This window comes from Pungitius pungitius, chromosome 2 (genome assembly GCF_949316345.1).
Source record: "Pungitius pungitius chromosome 2, fPunPun2.1, whole genome shotgun sequence".
Taxonomy (NCBI): Eukaryota; Metazoa; Chordata; class Actinopteri; order Perciformes; family Gasterosteidae; genus Pungitius; species Pungitius pungitius.
The window spans coordinates 24,075,281-24,093,583 of NC_084901.1; positions in this window are offsets into that span (position 1 = coordinate 24,075,281).

Sequence of the window (18,303 nt, forward strand, 5' to 3'; positions counted from 1 at the left end):
GATAATGATGAAAAAAGGTCATTTGCTTGATAGAAACAGTGTAAGCTAAAGCATTCCTCTTACATTCTGTTTTAGCTGTTTACTCCTTCTGAGAAAGCTTTAAAAGTAACAATAATGGTCAAAACGTTGTTGAGTGAATAAGGTTCTAAAACTAAACATAATCCTTCATACCATTATGATAATGATGAAAAAAGGTCATTTGCTTGATAGAAACAGTGTAAGCTAAAGCCTTCTTCATACATTCTGTTTTAGCTGTTTACTCCTTCTGCAAAAGCTTTAAAAGTAACAATAATGGTCAAAACGTTGTTGAGTGAATAAGGTTCTAAAACTAAACATAATCCTTCATACCATTATGATAATGATGAAAAAAGGTCATTTGCTTGATAGAAACAGTGTAAGCTAAAGCATTCTTCATACAGTCCGTTTTAGCTGTTTACTCCTTCTGAGAAAGCTTTAAAAGTAACAATAATGGTCAAAACGTTGTTGAGTGAATAAGGTTCTAAAACTAAACATAATCCTTCATACCATTATGATAATGATGAAAAAAGGTCATTTGCTTGATAGAAACAGTGTAAGCTAAAGCATTCTTCATACAGTCCGTTTTAGCTGTTTACTCCTTCTGAAAAAGCTTTAAAAGTAACAATAATGGTCAAAACGTTGTTGAGTGAATAAGGTTCTAAAACTAAACATAATCCTTCATACCATTATGATAATGATGAAAAAAGGTCATTTGCTTGATATAAACAGTGTAAGCTAAAGCATTCCTCTTACATTCTGTTTTAGCTGTTTACTCCTTCTGAGAAAGCTTTAAAAGTAACAATACTGGTCAAAACGTTGTTGAGTGAATAAGGTTCTAAAACTAAACATAATCCTTCATACCATTATGATAATGATGAAAAAAGGTCATTTGCTTGATAGAAACAGTGTAAGCTAAAGCATTCCTCTTACATTCTGTTTTAGCTGTTTACTCCTTCTGAGAAAGCTTTAAAAGTAACAATAATGGTCAAAACGTTGTTGAGTGAATAAGGTTCTAAAACTAAACATAATCCTTCATACCATTATGATAATGATGAAAAAAGGTCATTTGCTTGATAGAAACAGTGTAAGCTAAAGCCTTCTTCATACATTCTGTTTTAGCTGTTTACTCCTTCTGAGAAAGCTTTAAAAGTAACAATAATGGTCAAAACGTTGTTGAGTGAATAAGGTTCTAAAACTAAACATAATCCTTCATACCATTATGATAATGATGAAAAAAGGTCATTTGCTTGATAGAAACAGTGTAAGCTAAAGCATTCTTCATACAGTCCGTTTTAGCTGTTTACTCCTTCTGAAAAAGCTTTAAAAGTAACAATAATGGTCAAAACGTTGTTGAGTGAATAAGGTTCTAAAACTAAACATAATCCTTCATACCATTATGATAATGATGAAAAAAGGTAATTTGCTTGATAGAAACAGTGTAAGCTAAAGCATTCCTCTTACATTCTGTTTTAGCTGTTTACTCCTTCTGAGAAAGCTTTAAAAGTAACAATACTGGTCAAAACGTTGTTGAGTGAATAAGGTTCTAAAACTAAACATAATCCTTCATACCATTATGATAATGATGAAAAAAGGTCATTTGCTTGATAGAAACAGTGTAAGCTAAAGCATTCTTCATACAGTCCGTTTTAGCTGTTTACTCCTTCTGAAAAAGCTTTAAAAGTAACAATAATGGTCAAAACGTTGTTGAGTGAATAAGGTTCTAAAACTAAACATAATCCTTCATACCATTATGATAATGATGAAAAAAGGTCATTTGCTTGATAGAAACAGTGTAAGCTAAAGCATTCCTCTTACATTCTGTTTTAGCTGTTTACTCCTTCTGAGAAAGCTTTAAAAGTAACAATAATGGTCAAAACGTTGTTGAGTGAATAAGGTTCTAAAACTAAACATAATCCTTCATACCATTATGATAATGATGAAAAAAGGTCATTTGCTTGATAGAAACAGTGTAAGCTAAAGCCTTCTTCATACATTCTGTTTTAGCTGTTTACTCCTTCTGCAAAAGCTTTAAAAGTAACAATAATGGTCAAAACGTTGTTGAGTGAATAAGGTTCTAAAACTAAACATAATCCTTCATACCATTATGATAATGATGAAAAAAGGTCATTTGCTTGATAGAAACAGTGTAAGCTAAAGCATTCTTCATACAGTCCGTTTTAGCTGTTTACTCCTTCTGAGAAAGCTTTAAAAGTAACAATAATGGTCAAAACGTTGTTGAGTGAATAAGGTTCTAAAACTAAACATAATCCTTCATACCATTATGATAATGATGAAAAAAGGTCATTTGCTTGATAGAAACAGTGTAAGCTAAAGCATTCTTCATACAGTCCGTTTTAGCTGTTTACTCCTTCTGAAAAAGCTTTAAAAGTAACAATAATGGTCAAAACGTTGTTGAGTGAATAAGGTTCTAAAACTAAACATAATCCTTCATACCATTATGATAATGATGAAAAAAGGTCATTTGCTTGATAGAAACAGTGTAAGCTAAAGCATTCCTCTTACATTCTGTTTTAGCTGTTTACTCCTTCTGAGAAAGCTTTAAAAGTAACAATAATGGTCAAAACGTTGTTGAGTGAATAAGGTTCTAAAACTAAACATAATCCTTCATACCATTATGATAATGATGAAAAAAGGTCATTTGCTTGATAGAAACAGTGTAAGCTAAAGCCTTCTTCATACATTCTGTTTTAGCTGTTTACTCCTTCTGAGAAAGCTTTAAAAGTAACAATAATGGTCAAAACGTTGTTGAGTGAATAAGGTTCTAAAACTAAACATAATCCTTCATACCATTATGATAATGATGAAAAAAGGTCATTTGCTTGATAGAAACAGTGTAAGCTAAAGCATTCTTCATACAGTCCGTTTTAGCTGTTTACTCCTTCTGAAAAAGCTTTAAAAGTAACAATAATGGTCAAAACGTTGTTGAGTGAATAAGGTTCTAAAACTAAACATAATCCTTCATACCATTATGATAATGATGAAAAAAGGTAATTTGCTTGATAGAAACAGTGTAAGCTAAAGCATTCCTCTTACATTCTGTTTTAGCTGTTTACTCCTTCTGAGAAAGCTTTAAAAGTAACAATACTGGTCAAAACGTTGTTGAGTGAATAAGGTTCTAAAACTAAACATAATCCTTCATACCATTATGATAATGATGAAAAAAGGTCATTTGCTTGATAGAAACAGTGTAAGCTAAAGCATTCTTCATACAGTCCGTTTTAGCTGTTTACTCCTTCTGAAAAAGCTTTAAAAGTAACAATAATGGTCAAAACGTTGTTGAGTGAATAAGGTTCTAAAACTAAACATAATCCTTCATACCATTATGATAATGATGAAAAAAGGTCATTTGCTTGATAGAAACAGTGTAAGCTAAAGCATTCCTCTTACATTCTGTTTTAGCTGTTTACTCCTTCTGAGAAAGCTTTAAAAGTAACAATAATGGTCAAAACGTTGTTGAGTGAATAAGGTTCTAAAACTAAACATAATCCTTCATACCATTATGATAATGATGAAAAAAGGTCATTTGCTTGATAGAAACAGTGTAAGCTAAAGCCTTCTTCATACATTCTGTTTTAGCTGTTTACTCCTTCTGCAAAAGCTTTAAAAGTAACAATAATGGTCAAAACGTTGTTGAGTGAATAAGGTTCTAAAACTAAACATAATCCTTCATACCATTATGATAATGATGAAAAAAGGTCATTTGCTTGATAGAAACAGTGTAAGCTAAAGCATTCTTCATACAGTCCGTTTTAGCTGTTTACTCCTTCTGAGAAAGCTTTAAAAGTAACAATAATGGTCAAAACGTTGTTGAGTGAATAAGGTTCTAAAACTAAACATAATCCTTCATACCATTATGATAATGATGAAAAAAGGTCATTTGCTTGATAGAAACAGTGTAAGCTAAAGCATTCTTCATACAGTCCGTTTTAGCTGTTTACTCCTTCTGAAAAAGCTTTAAAAGTAACAATAATGGTCAAAACGTTGTTGAGTGAATAAGGTTCTAAAACTAAACATAATCCTTCATACCATTATGATAATGATGAAAAAAGGTCATTTGCTTGATAGAAACAGTGTAAGCTAAAGCATTCCTCTTACATTCTGTTTTAGCTGTTTACTCCTTCTGAGAAAGCTTTAAAAGTAACAATAATGGTCAAAACGTTGTTGAGTGAATAAGGTTCTAAAACTAAACATAATCCTTCATACCATTATGATAATGATGAAAAAAGGTCATTTGCTTGATAGAAACAGTGTAAGCTAAAGCCTTCTTCATACATTCTGTTTTAGCTGTTTACTCCTTCTGCAAAAGCTTTAAAAGTAACAATAATGGTCAAAACGTTGTTGAGTGAATAAGGTTCTAAAACTAAACATAATCCTTCATACCATTATGATAATGATGAAAAAAGGTCATTTGCTTGATAGAAACAGTGTAAGCTAAAGCATTCTTCATACAGTCCGTTTTAGCTGTTTACTCCTTCTGAGAAAGCTTTAAAAGTAACAATAATGGTCAAAACGTTGTTGAGTGAATAAGGTTCTAAAACTAAACATAATCCTTCATACCATTATGATAATGATGAAAAAAGGTCATTTGCTTGATAGAAACAGTGTAAGCTAAAGCATTCTTCATACAGTCCGTTTTAGCTGTTTACTCCTTCTGAAAAAGCTTTAAAAGTAACAATAATGGTCAAAACGTTGTTGAGTGAATAAGGTTCTAAAACTAAACATAATCCTTCATACCATTATGATAATGATGAAAAAAGGTCATTTGCTTGATATAAACAGTGTAAGCTAAAGCATTCCTCTTACATTCTGTTTTAGCTGTTTACTCCTTCTGAGAAAGCTTTAAAAGTAACAATACTGGTCAAAACGTTGTTGAGTGAATAAGGTTCTAAAACTAAACATAATCCTTCATACCATTATGATAATGATGAAAAAAGGTCATTTGCTTGATAGAAACAGTGTAAGCTAAAGCATTCCTCTTACATTCTGTTTTAGCTGTTTACTCCTTCTGAGAAAGCTTTAAAAGTAACAATAATGGTCAAAACGTTGTTGAGTGAATAAGGTTCTAAAACTAAACATAATCCTTCATACCATTATGATAATGATGAAAAAAGGTAATTTGCTTGATAGAAACAGTGTAAGCTAAAGCCTTCTTCATACATTCTGTTTTAGCTGTTTACTCCTTCTGAGAAAGCTTTAAAAGTAACAATAATGGTCAAAACGTTGTTGAGTGAATAAGGTTCTAAAACTAAACATAATCCTTCATACCATTATGATAATGATGAAAAAAGGTCATTTGCTTGATAGAAACAGTGTAAGCTAAAGCATTCTTCATACAGTCCGTTTTAGCTGTTTACTCCTTCTGAAAAAGCTTTAAAAGTAACAATAATGGTCAAAACGTTGTTGAGTGAATAAGGTTCTAAAACTAAACATAATCCTTCATACCATTATGATAATGATGAAAAAAGGTAATTTGCTTGATAGAAACAGTGTAAGCTAAAGCATTCCTCTTACATTCTGTTTTAGCTGTTTACTCCTTCTGAGAAAGCTTTAAAAGTAACAATACTGGTCAAAACGTTGTTGAGTGAATAAGGTTCTAAAACTAAACATAATCCTTCATACCATTATGATAATGATGAAAAAAGGTCATTTGCTTGATAGAAACAGTGTAAGCTAAAGCATTCTTCATACAGTCCGTTTTAGCTGTTTACTCCTTCTGAAAAAGCTTTAAAAGTAACAATAATGGTCAAAACGTTGTTGAGTGAATAAGGTTCTAAAACTAAACATAATCCTTCATACCATTATGATAATGATGAAAAAAGGTCATTTGCTTGATAGAAACAGTGTAAGCTAAAGCATTCCTCTTACATTCTGTTTTAGCTGTTTACTCCTTCTGAGAAAGCTTTAAAAGTAACAATAATGGTCAAAACGTTGTTGAGTGAATAAGGTTCTAAAACTAAACATAATCCTTCATACCATTATGATAATGATGAAAAAAGGTCATTTGCTTGATAGAAACAGTGTAAGCTAAAGCCTTCTTCATACATTCTGTTTTAGCTGTTTACTCCTTCTGCAAAAGCTTTAAAAGTAACAATAATGGTCAAAACGTTGTTGAGTGAATAAGGTTCTAAAACTAAACATAATCCTTCATACCATTATGATAATGATGAAAAAAGGTCATTTGCTTGATAGAAACAGTGTAAGCTAAAGCATTCTTCATACAGTCCGTTTTAGCTGTTTACTCCTTCTGAGAAAGCTTTAAAAGTAACAATAATGGTCAAAACGTTGTTGAGTGAATAAGGTTCTAAAACTAAACATAATCCTTCATACCATTATGATAATGATGAAAAAAGGTCATTTGCTTGATAGAAACAGTGTAAGCTAAAGCATTCTTCATACAGTCCGTTTTAGCTGTTTACTCCTTCTGAAAAAGCTTTAAAAGTAACAATAATGGTCAAAACGTTGTTGAGTGAATAAGGTTCTAAAACTAAACATAATCCTTCATACCATTATGATAATGATGAAAAAAGGTCATTTGCTTGATAGAAACAGTGTAAGCTAAAGCATTCCTCTTACATTCTGTTTTAGCTGTTTACTCCTTCTGAGAAAGCTTTAAAAGTAACAATAATGGTCAAAACGTTGTTGAGTGAATAAGGTTCTAAAACTAAACATAATCCTTCATACCATTATGATAATGATGAAAAAAGGTCATTTGCTTGATAGAAACAGTGTAAGCTAAAGCCTTCTTCATACATTCTGTTTTAGCTGTTTACTCCTTCTGAGAAAGCTTTAAAAGTAACAATAATGGTCAAAACGTTGTTGAGTGAATAAGGTTCTAAAACTAAACATAATCCTTCATACCATTATGATAATGATGAAAAAAGGTCATTTGCTTGATAGAAACAGTGTAAGCTAAAGCATTCTTCATACAGTCCGTTTTAGCTGTTTACTCCTTCTGAAAAAGCTTTAAAAGTAACAATAATGGTCAAAACGTTGTTGAGTGAATAAGGTTCTAAAACTAAACATAATCCTTCATACCATTATGATAATGATGAAAAAAGGTAATTTGCTTGATAGAAACAGTGTAAGCTAAAGCATTCCTCTTACATTCTGTTTTAGCTGTTTACTCCTTCTGAGAAAGCTTTAAAAGTAACAATACTGGTCAAAACGTTGTTGAGTGAATAAGGTTCTAAAACTAAACATAATCCTTCATACCATTATGATAATGATGAAAAAAGGTCATTTGCTTGATAGAAACAGTGTAAGCTAAAGCATTCTTCATACAGTCCGTTTTAGCTGTTTACTCCTTCTGAAAAAGCTTTAAAAGTAACAATAATGGTCAAAACGTTGTTGAGTGAATAAGGTTCTAAAACTAAACATAATCCTTCATACCATTATGATAATGATGAAAAAAGGTCATTTGCTTGATAGAAACAGTGTAAGCTAAAGCATTCTTCATACAGTCCGTTTTAGCTGTTTACTCCTTCTGAGAAAGCTTTAAAAGTAACAATAATGGTCAAAACGTTGTTGAGTGAATAAGGTTCTAAAACTAAACATAATCCTTCATACCATTATGATAATGATGAAAAAAGGTCATTTGCTTGATAGAAACAGTGTAAGCTAAAGCATTCCTCTTATATTCTGTTTTAGCTGTTTACTCCTTCTGAGAAAGCTTTAAAAGTAACAATACTGGTCAAAACGTTGTTGAGTGAATAAGGTTCTAAAACTAAACATAATCCTTCATACCATTATGATAATGATGAAAAAAGGTCATTTGCTTGATAGAAACAGTGTAAGCTAAAGCATTCTTCATACAGTCCGTTTTAGCTGTTTACTCCTTCTGAAAAAGCTTTAAAAGTAACAATAATGGTCAAAACGTTGTTGAGTGAATAAGGTTCTAAAACTAAACATAATCCTTCATACCATTATGATAATGATGAAAAAAGGTCATTTGCTTGATAGAAACAGTGTAAGCTAAAGCCTTCTTCATACATTCTGTTTTAGCTGTTTACTCCTTCTGAGAAAGCTTTAAAAGTAACAATAATGGTCAAAACGTTGTTGAGTGAATAAGGTTCTAAAACTAAACATAATCCTTCATACCATTATGATAATGATGAAAAAAGGTCATTTGCTTGATAGAAACAGTGTAAGCTAAAGCATTCTTCATACAGTCCGTTTTAGCTGTTTACTCCTTCTGAAAAAGCTTTAAAAGTAACAATAATGGTCAAAACGTTGTTGAGTGAATAAGGTTCTAAAACTAAACATAATCCTTCATACCATTATGATAATGATGAAAAAAGGTAATTTGCTTGATAGAAACAGTGTAAGCTAAAGCATTCCTCTTACATTCTGTTTTAGCTGTTTACTCCTTCTGAGAAAGCTTTAAAAGTAACAATACTGGTCAAAACGTTGTTGAGTGAATAAGGTTCTAAAACTAAACATAATCCTTCATACCATTATGATAATGATGAAAAAAGGTCATTTGCTTGATAGAAACAGTGTAAGCTAAAGCATTCTTCATACAGTCCGTTTTAGCTGTTTACTCCTTCTGAAAAAGCTTTAAAAGTAACAATAATGGTCAAAACGTTGTTGAGTGAATAAGGTTCTAAAACTAAACATAATCCTTCATACCATTATGATAATGATGAAAAAAGGTCATTTGCTTGATAGAAACAGTGTAAGCTAAAGCATTCCTCTTACATTCTGTTTTAGCTGTTTACTCCTTCTGAGAAAGCTTTAAAAGTAACAATAATGGTCAAAACGTTGTTGAGTGAATAAGGTTCTAAAACTAAACATAATCCTTCATACCATTATGATAATGATGAAAAAAGGTCATTTGCTTGATAGAAACAGTGTAAGCTAAAGCCTTCTTCATACATTCTGTTTTAGCTGTTTACTCCTTCTGCAAAAGCTTTAAAAGTAACAATAATGGTCAAAACGTTGTTGAGTGAATAAGGTTCTAAAACTAAACATAATCCTTCATACCATTATGATAATGATGAAAAAAGGTCATTTGCTTGATAGAAACAGTGTAAGCTAAAGCATTCTTCATACAGTCCGTTTTAGCTGTTTACTCCTTCTGAGAAAGCTTTAAAAGTAACAATAATGGTCAAAACGTTGTTGAGTGAATAAGGTTCTAAAACTAAACATAATCCTTCATACCATTATGATAATGATGAAAAAAGGTCATTTGCTTGATAGAAACAGTGTAAGCTAAAGCATTCTTCATACAGTCCGTTTTAGCTGTTTACTCCTTCTGAAAAAGCTTTAAAAGTAACAATAATGGTCAAAACGTTGTTGAGTGAATAAGGTTCTAAAACTAAACATAATCCTTCATACCATTATGATAATGATGAAAAAAGGTCATTTGCTTGATAGAAACAGTGTAAGCTAAAGCATTCCTCTTACATTCTGTTTTAGCTGTTTACTCCTTCTGAGAAAGCTTTAAAAGTAACAATAATGGTCAAAACGTTGTTGAGTGAATAAGGTTCTAAAACTAAACATAATCCTTCATACCATTATGATAATGATGAAAAAAGGTCATTTGCTTGATAGAAACAGTGTAAGCTAAAGCCTTCTTCATACATTCTGTTTTAGCTGTTTACTCCTTCTGAGAAAGCTTTAAAAGTAACAATAATGGTCAAAACGTTGTTGAGTGAATAAGGTTCTAAAACTAAACATAATCCTTCATACCATTATGATAATGATGAAAAAAGGTCATTTGCTTGATAGAAACAGTGTAAGCTAAAGCATTCTTCATACAGTCCGTTTTAGCTGTTTACTCCTTCTGAAAAAGCTTTAAAAGTAACAATAATGGTCAAAACGTTGTTGAGTGAATAAGGTTCTAAAACTAAACATAATCCTTCATACCATTATGATAATGATGAAAAAAGGTAATTTGCTTGATAGAAACAGTGTAAGCTAAAGCATTCCTCTTACATTCTGTTTTAGCTGTTTACTCCTTCTGAGAAAGCTTTAAAAGTAACAATACTGGTCATAACGTTGTTGAGTGAATAAGGTTCTAAAACTAAACATAATCCTTCATACCATTATGATAATGATGAAAAAAGGTCATTTGCTTGATAGAAACAGTGTAAGCTAAAGCATTCTTCATACAGTCCGTTTTAGCTGTTTACTCCTTCTGAAAAAGCTTTAAAAGTAACAATAATGGTCAAAACGTTGTTGAGTGAATAAGGTTCTAAAACTAAACATAATCCTTCATACCATTATGATAATGATGAAAAAAGGTCATTTGCTTGATAGAAACAGTGTAAGCTAAAGCATTCCTCTTACATTCTGTTTTAGCTGTTTACTCCTTCTGAGAAAGCTTTAAAAGTAACAATAATGGTCAAAACGTTGTTGAGTGAATAAGGTTCTAAAACTAAACATAATCCTTCATACCATTATGATAATGATGAAAAAAGGTCATTTGCTTGATAGAAACAGTGTAAGCTAAAGCCTTCTTCATACATTCTGTTTTAGCTGTTTACTCCTTCTGAGAAAGCTTTAAAAGTAACAATAATGGTCAAAACGTTGTTGAGTGAATAAGGTTCTAAAACTAAACATAATCCTTCATACCATTATGATAATGATGAAAAAAGGTCATTTGCTTGATAGAAACAGTGTAAGCTAAAGCATTCTTCATACAGTCCGTTTTAGCTGTTTACTCCTTCTGAAAAAGCTTTAAAAGTAACAATAATGGTCAAAACGTTGTTGAGTGAATAAGGTTCTAAAACTAAACATAATCCTTCATACCATTATGATAATGATGAAAAAAGGTAATTTGCTTGATAGAAACAGTGTAAGCTAAAGCATTCCTCTTACATTCTGTTTTAGCTGTTTACTCCTTCTGAGAAAGCTTTAAAAGTAACAATACTGGTCAAAACGTTGTTGAGTGAATAAGGTTCTAAAACTAAACATAATCCTTCATACCATTATGATAATGATGAAAAAAGGTCATTTGCTTGATAGAAACAGTGTAAGCTAAAGCATTCTTCATACAGTCCGTTTTAGCTGTTTACTCCTTCTGAAAAAGCTTTAAAAGTAACAATAATGGTCAAAACGTTGTTGAGTGAATAAGGTTCTAAAACTAAACATAATCCTTCATACCATTATGATAATGATGAAAAAAGGTCATTTGCTTGATAGAAACAGTGTAAGCTAAAGCATTCCTCTTACATTCTGTTTTAGCTGTTTACTCCTTCTGAGAAAGCTTTAAAAGTAACAATAATGGTCAAAACGTTGTTGAGTGAATAAGGTTCTAAAACTAAACATAATCCTTCATACCATTATGATAATGATGAAAAAAGGTCATTTGCTTGATAGAAACAGTGTAAGCTAAAGCATTCCTCTTACATTCTGTTTTAGCTGTTTACTCCTTCTGAGAAAGCTTTAAAAGTAACAATACTGGTCAAAACGTTGTTGAGTGAATAAGGTTCTAAAACTAAACATAATCCTTCATACCATTATGATAATGATGAAAAAAGGTCATTTGCTTGATAGAAACAGTGTAAGCTAAAGCATTCTTCATACAGTCCGTTTTAGCTGTTTACTCCTTCTGAAAAAGCTTTAAAAGTAACAATAATGGTCAAAACGTTGTTGAGTGAATAAGGTTCTAAAACTAAACATAATCCTTCATACCATTATGATAATGATGAAAAAAGGTCATTTGCTTGATAGAAACAGTGTAAGCTAAAGCATTCCTCTTACATTCTGTTTTAGCTGTTTACTCCTTCTGAGAAAGCTTTAAAAGTAACAATAATGGTCAAAACGTTGTTGAGTGAATAAGGTTCTAAAACTAAACATAATCCTTCATACCAATATGATAATGATGAAAAAAGGTCATTTGCTTGATAGAAACAGTGTAAGCTAAAGCCTTCTTCATACATTCTGTTTTAGCTGTTTACTCCTTCTGCAAAAGCTTTAAAAGTAACAATAATGGTCAAAACGTTGTTGAGTGAATAAGGTTCTAAAACTAAACATAATCCTTCATACCATTATGATAATGATGAAAAAAGGTCATTTGCTTGATAGAAACAGTGTAAGCTAAAGCATTCTTCATACAGTCCGTTTTAGCTGTTTACTCCTTCTGAAAAAGCTTTAAAAGTAACAATAATGGTCAAAACGTTGTTGAGTGAATAAGGTTCTAAAACTAAACATAATCCTTCATACCATTATGATAATGATGAAAAAAGGTCATTTGCTTGATAGAAACAGTGTAAGCTAAAGCATTCCTCTTACATTCTGTTTTAGCTGTTTACTCCTTCTGAGAAAGCTTTAAAAGTAACAATAATGGTCAAAACGTTGTTGAGTGAATAAGGTTCTAAAACTAAACATAATCCTTCATACCATTATGATAATGATGAAAAAAGGTCATTTGCTTGATAGAAACAGTGTAAGCTAAAGCATTCCTCTTACATTCTGTTTTAGCTGTTTACTCCTTCTGAGAAAGCTTTAAAAGTAACAATAATGGTCAAAACGTTGTTGAGTGAATAAGGTTCTAAAACTAAACATAATCCTTCATACCATTATGATAATGATGAAAAAAGGTCATTTGCTTGATAGAAACAGTGTAAGCTAAAGCATTCTTCATACAGTCCGTTTTAGCTGTTTACTCCTTCTGAAAAAGCTTTAAAAGTAACAATAATGGTCAAAACGTTGTTGAGTGAATAAGGTTCTAAAACTAAACATAATCCTTCATACCATTATGATAATGATGAAAAAAGGTCATTTGCTTGATAGAAACAGTGTAAGCTAAAGCATTCCTCTTACATTCTGTTTTAGCTGTTTACTCCTTCTGAGAAAGCTTTAAAAGTAACAATAATGGTCAAAACGTTGTTGAGTGAATAAGGTTCTAAAACTAAACATAATCCTTCATACCATTATGATAATGATGAAAAAAGGTCATTTGCTTGATAGAAACAGTGTAAGCTAAAGCATTCCTCTTACATTCTGTTTTAGCTGTTTACTCCTTCTGAGAAAGCTTTAAAAGTAACAATAATGGTCAAAACGTTGTTGAGTGAATAAGGTTCTAAAACTAAACATAATCCTTCATACCATTATGATAATGATGAAAAAAGGTAATTTGCTTGATAGAAACAGTGTAAGCTAAAGCCTTCTTCATACATTCTGTTTTAGCTGTTTACTCCTTCTGAGAAAGCTTTAAAAGTAACAATAATGGTCAAAACGTTGTTGAGTGAATAAGGTTCTAAAACTAAACATAATCCTTCATACCATTATGATAATGATGAAAAAAGGTCATTTGCTTGATAGAAACAGTGTAAGCTAAAGCATTCTTCATACAGTCCGTTTTAGCTGTTTACTCCTTCTGAAAAAGCTTTAAAAGTAACAATAATGGTCAAAACGTTGTTGAGTGAATAAGGTTCTAAAACTAAACATAATCCTTCATACCATTATGATAATGATGAAAAAAGGTCATTTGCTTGATAGAAACAGTGTAAGCTAAAGCATTCCTCTTACATTCTGTTTTAGCTGTTTACTCCTTCTGAGAAAGCTTTAAAAGTAACAATAATGGTCAAAACGTTGTTGAGTGAATAAGGTTCTAAAACTAAACATAATCCTTCATACCATTATGATAATGATGAAAAAAGGTCATTTGCTTGATAGAAACAGTGTAAGCTAAAGCATTCCTCTTACATTCTGTTTTAGCTGTTTACTCCTTCTGAGAAAGCTTTAAAAGTAACAATAATGGTCAAAACGTTGTTGAGTGAATAAGGTTCTAAAACTAAACATAATCCTTCATACCATTATGATAATGATGAAAAAAGGTCATTTGCTTGATAGAAACAGTGTAAGCTAAAGCATTCTTCATACAGTCCGTTTTAGCTGTTTACTCCTTCTGAAAAAGCTTTAAAAGTAACAATAATGGTCAAAACGTTGTTGAGTGAATAAGGTTCTAAAACTAAACATAATCCTTCATACCATTATGATAATGATGAAAAAAGGTCATTTGCTTGATAGAAACAGTGTAAGCTAAAGCATTCCTCTTACATTCTGTTTTAGCTGTTTACTCCTTCTGAGAAAGCTTTAAAAGTAACAATAATGGTCAAAACGTTGTTGAGTGAATAAGGTTCTAAAACTAAACATAATCCTTCATACCATTATGATAATGATGAAAAAAGGTCATTTGCTTGATAGAAACAGTGTAAGCTAAAGCCTTCTTCATACATTCTGTTTTAGCTGTTTACTCCTTCTGAGAAAGCTTTAAAAGTAACAATAATGGTCAAAACGTTGTTGAGTGAATAAGGTTCTAAAACTAAACATAATCCTTCATACCATTATGATAATGATGAAAAAAGGTCATTTGCTTGATAGAAACAGTGTAAGCTAAAGCATTCTTCATACAGTCCGTTTTAGCTGTTTACTCCTTCTGAAAAAGCTTTAAAAGTAACAATAATGGTCAAAACGTTGTTGAGTGAATAAGGTTCTAAAACTAAACATAATCCTTCATACCATTATGATAATGATGAAAAAAGGTAATTTGCTTGATAGAAACAGTGTAAGCTAAAGCATTCCTCTTACATTCTGTTTTAGCTGTTTACTCCTTCTGAGAAAGCTTTAAAAGTAACAATACTGGTCAAAACGTTGTTGAGTGAATAAGGTCCTAAAACTAAACATAATCCTTCATACCATTATGATAATGATGAAAAAAGGTCATTTGCTTGATAGAAACAGTGTAAGCTAAAGCATTCTTCATACAGTCCGTTTTAGCTGTTTACTCCTTCTGAAAAAGCTTTAAAAGTAACAATAATGGTCAAAACGTTGTTGAGTGAATAAGGTTCTAAAACTAAACATAATCCTTCATACCATTATGATAATGATGAAAAAAGGTCATTTGCTTGATAGAAACAGTGTAAGCTAAAGCATTCCTCTTACATTCTGTTTTAGCTGTTTACTCCTTCTGAGAAAGCTTTAAAAGTAACAATAATGGTCAAAACGTTGTTGAGTGAATAAGGTTCTAAAACTAAACATAATCCTTCATACCATTATGATAATGATGAAAAAAGGTCATTTGCTTGATAGAAACAGTGTAAGCTAAAGCCTTCTTCATACATTCTGTTTTAGCTGTTTACTCCTTCTGCAAAAGCTTTAAAAGTAACAATAATGGTCAAAACGTTGTTGAGTGAATAAGGTTCTAATACTAAACATAATCCTTCATACCATTATGATAATGATGAAAAAAGGTCATTTGCTTGATAGAAACAGTGTAAGCTAAAGCATTCTTCATACAGTCCGTTTTAGCTGTTTACTCCTTCTGAGAAAGCTTTAAAAGTAACAATAATGGTCAAAACGTTGTTGAGTGAATAAGGTTCTAAAACTAAACATAATCCTTCATACCATTATGATAATGATGAAAAAAGGTCATTTGCTTGATAGAAACAGTGTAAGCTAAAGCATTCTTCATACAGTCCGTTTTAGCTGTTTACTCCTTCTGAAAAAGCTTTAAAAGTAACAATAATGGTCAAAACGTTGTTGAGTGAATAAGGTTCTAAAACTAAACATAATCCTTCATACCATTATGATAATGATGAAAAAAGGTCATTTGCTTGATATAAACAGTGTAAGCTAAAGCATTCCTCTTACATTCTGTTTTAGCTGTTTACTCCTTCTGAGAAAGCTTTAAAAGTAACAATACTGGTCAAAACGTTGTTGAGTGAATAAGGTTCTAAAACTAAACATAATCCTTCATACCATTATGATAATGATGAAAAAAGGTCATTTGCTTGATAGAAACAGTGTAAGCTAAAGCCTTCTTCATACATTCTGTTTTAGCTGTTTACTCCTTCTGAGAAAGCTTTAAAAGTAACAATAATGGTCAAAACGTTGTTGAGTGAATAAGGTTCTAAAACTAAACATAATCCTTCATACCATTATGATAATGATGAAAAAAGGTCATTTGCTTGATAGAAACAGTGTAAGCTAAAGCATTCTTCATACAGTCCGTTTTAGCTGTTTACTCCTTCTGAAAAAGCTTTAAAAGTAACAATAATGGTCAAAACGTTGTTGAGTGAATAAGGTTCTAAAACTAAACATAATCCTTCATACCATTATGATAATGATGAAAAAAGGTAATTTGCTTGATAGAAACAGTGTAAGCTAAAGCATTCCTCTTACATTCTGTTTTAGCTGTTTACTCCTTCTGAGAAAGCTTTAAAAGTAACAATACTGGTCAAAACGTTGTTGAGTGAATAAGGTTCTAAAACTAAACATAATCCTTCATACCATTATGATAATGATGAAAAAAGGTCATTTGCTTGATAGAAACAGTGTAAGCTAAAGCATTCTTCATACAGTCCGTTTTAGCTGTTTACTCCTTCTGAAAAAGCTTTAAAAGTAACAATAATGGTCAAAACGTTGTTGAGTGAATAAGGTTCTAAAACTAAACATAATCCTTCATACCATTATGATAATGATGAAAAAAGGTCATTTGCTTGATAGAAACAGTGTAAGCTAAAGCATTCCTCTTACATTCTGTTTTAGCTGTTTACTCCTTCTGAGAAAGCTTTAAAAGTAACAATAATGGTCAAAACGTTGTTGAGTGAATAAGGTTCTAAAACTAAACATAATCCTTCATACCATTATGATAATGATGAAAAAAGGTCATTTGCTTGATAGAAACAGTGTAAGCTAAAGCATTCTTCATACAGTCCGTTTTAGCTGTTTACTCCTTCTGAAAAAGCTTTAAAAGTAACAATAATGGTCAAAACGTTGTTGAGTGAATAAGGTTCTAAAACTAAACATAATCCTTCATACCATTATGATAATGATGAAAAAAGGTCATTTGCTTGATAGAAACAGTGTAAGCTAAAGCATTCCTCTTACATTCTGTTTTAGCTGTTTACTCCTTCTGAGAAAGCTTTAAAAGTAACAATAATGGTCAAAACGTTGTTGAGTGAATAAGGTTCTAAAACTAAACATAATCCTTCATACCATTATGATAATGATGAAAAAAGGTCATTTGCTTGATAGAAACAGTGTAAGCTAAAGCATTCCTCTTACATTCTGTTTTAGCTGTTTACTCCTTCTGAGAAAGCTTTAAAAGTAACAATAATGGTCAAAACGTTGTTGAGTGAATAAGGTTCTAAAACTAAACATAATCCTTCATACCATTATGATAATGATGAAAAAAGGTCATTTGCTTGATAGAAACAGTGTAAGCTAAAGCATTCTTCATACAGTCCGTTTTAGCTGTTTACTCCTTCTGAAAAAGCTTTAAAAGTAACAATAATGGTCAAAACGTTGTTGAGTGAATAAGGTTCTAAAACTAAACATAATCCTTCATACCATTATGATAATGATGAAAAAAGGTCATTTGCTTGATAGAAACAGTGTAAGCTAAAGCATTCCTCTTACATTCTGTTTTAGCTGTTTACTCCTTCTGAGAAAGCTTTAAAAGTAACAATAATGGTCAAAACGTTGTTGAGTGAATAAGGTTCTAAAACTAAACATAATCCTTCATACCATTATGATAATGATGAAAAAAGGTCATTTGCTTGATAGAAACAGTGTAAGCTAAAGCATTCCTCTTACATTCTGTTTTAGCTGTTTACTCCTTCTGAGAAAGCTTTAAAAGTAACAATAATGGTCAAAACGTTGTTGAGTGAATAAGGTTCTAAAACTAAACATAATCCTTCATACCATTATGATAATGATGAAAAAAGGTAATTTGCTTGATAGAAACAGTGTAAGCTAAAGCCTTCTTCATACATTCTGTTTTAGCTGTTTACTCCTTCTGAGAAAGCTTTAAAAGTAACAATAATGGTCAAAACGTTGTTGAGTGAATAAGGTTCTAAAACTAAACATAATCCTTCATACCATTATGATAATGATGAAAAAAGGTCATTTGCTTGATAGAAACAGTGTAAGCTAAAGCATTCTTCATACAGTCCGTTTTAGCTGTTTACTCCTTCTGAAAAAGCTTTAAAAGTAACAATAATGGTCAAAACGTTGTTGAGTGAATAAGGTTCTAAAACTAAACATAATCCTTCATACCATTATGATAATGATGAAAAAAGGTCATTTGCTTGATAGAAACAGTGTAAGCTAAAGCATTCCTCTTACATTCTGTTTTAGCTGTTTACTCCTTCTGAGAAAGCTTTAAAAGTAACAATAATGGTCAAAACGTTGTTGAGTGAATAAGGTTCTAAAACTAAACATAATCCTTCATACCATTATGATAATGATGAAAAAAGGTCATTTGCTTGATAGAAACAGTGTAAGCTAAAGCATTCCTCTTACATTCTGTTT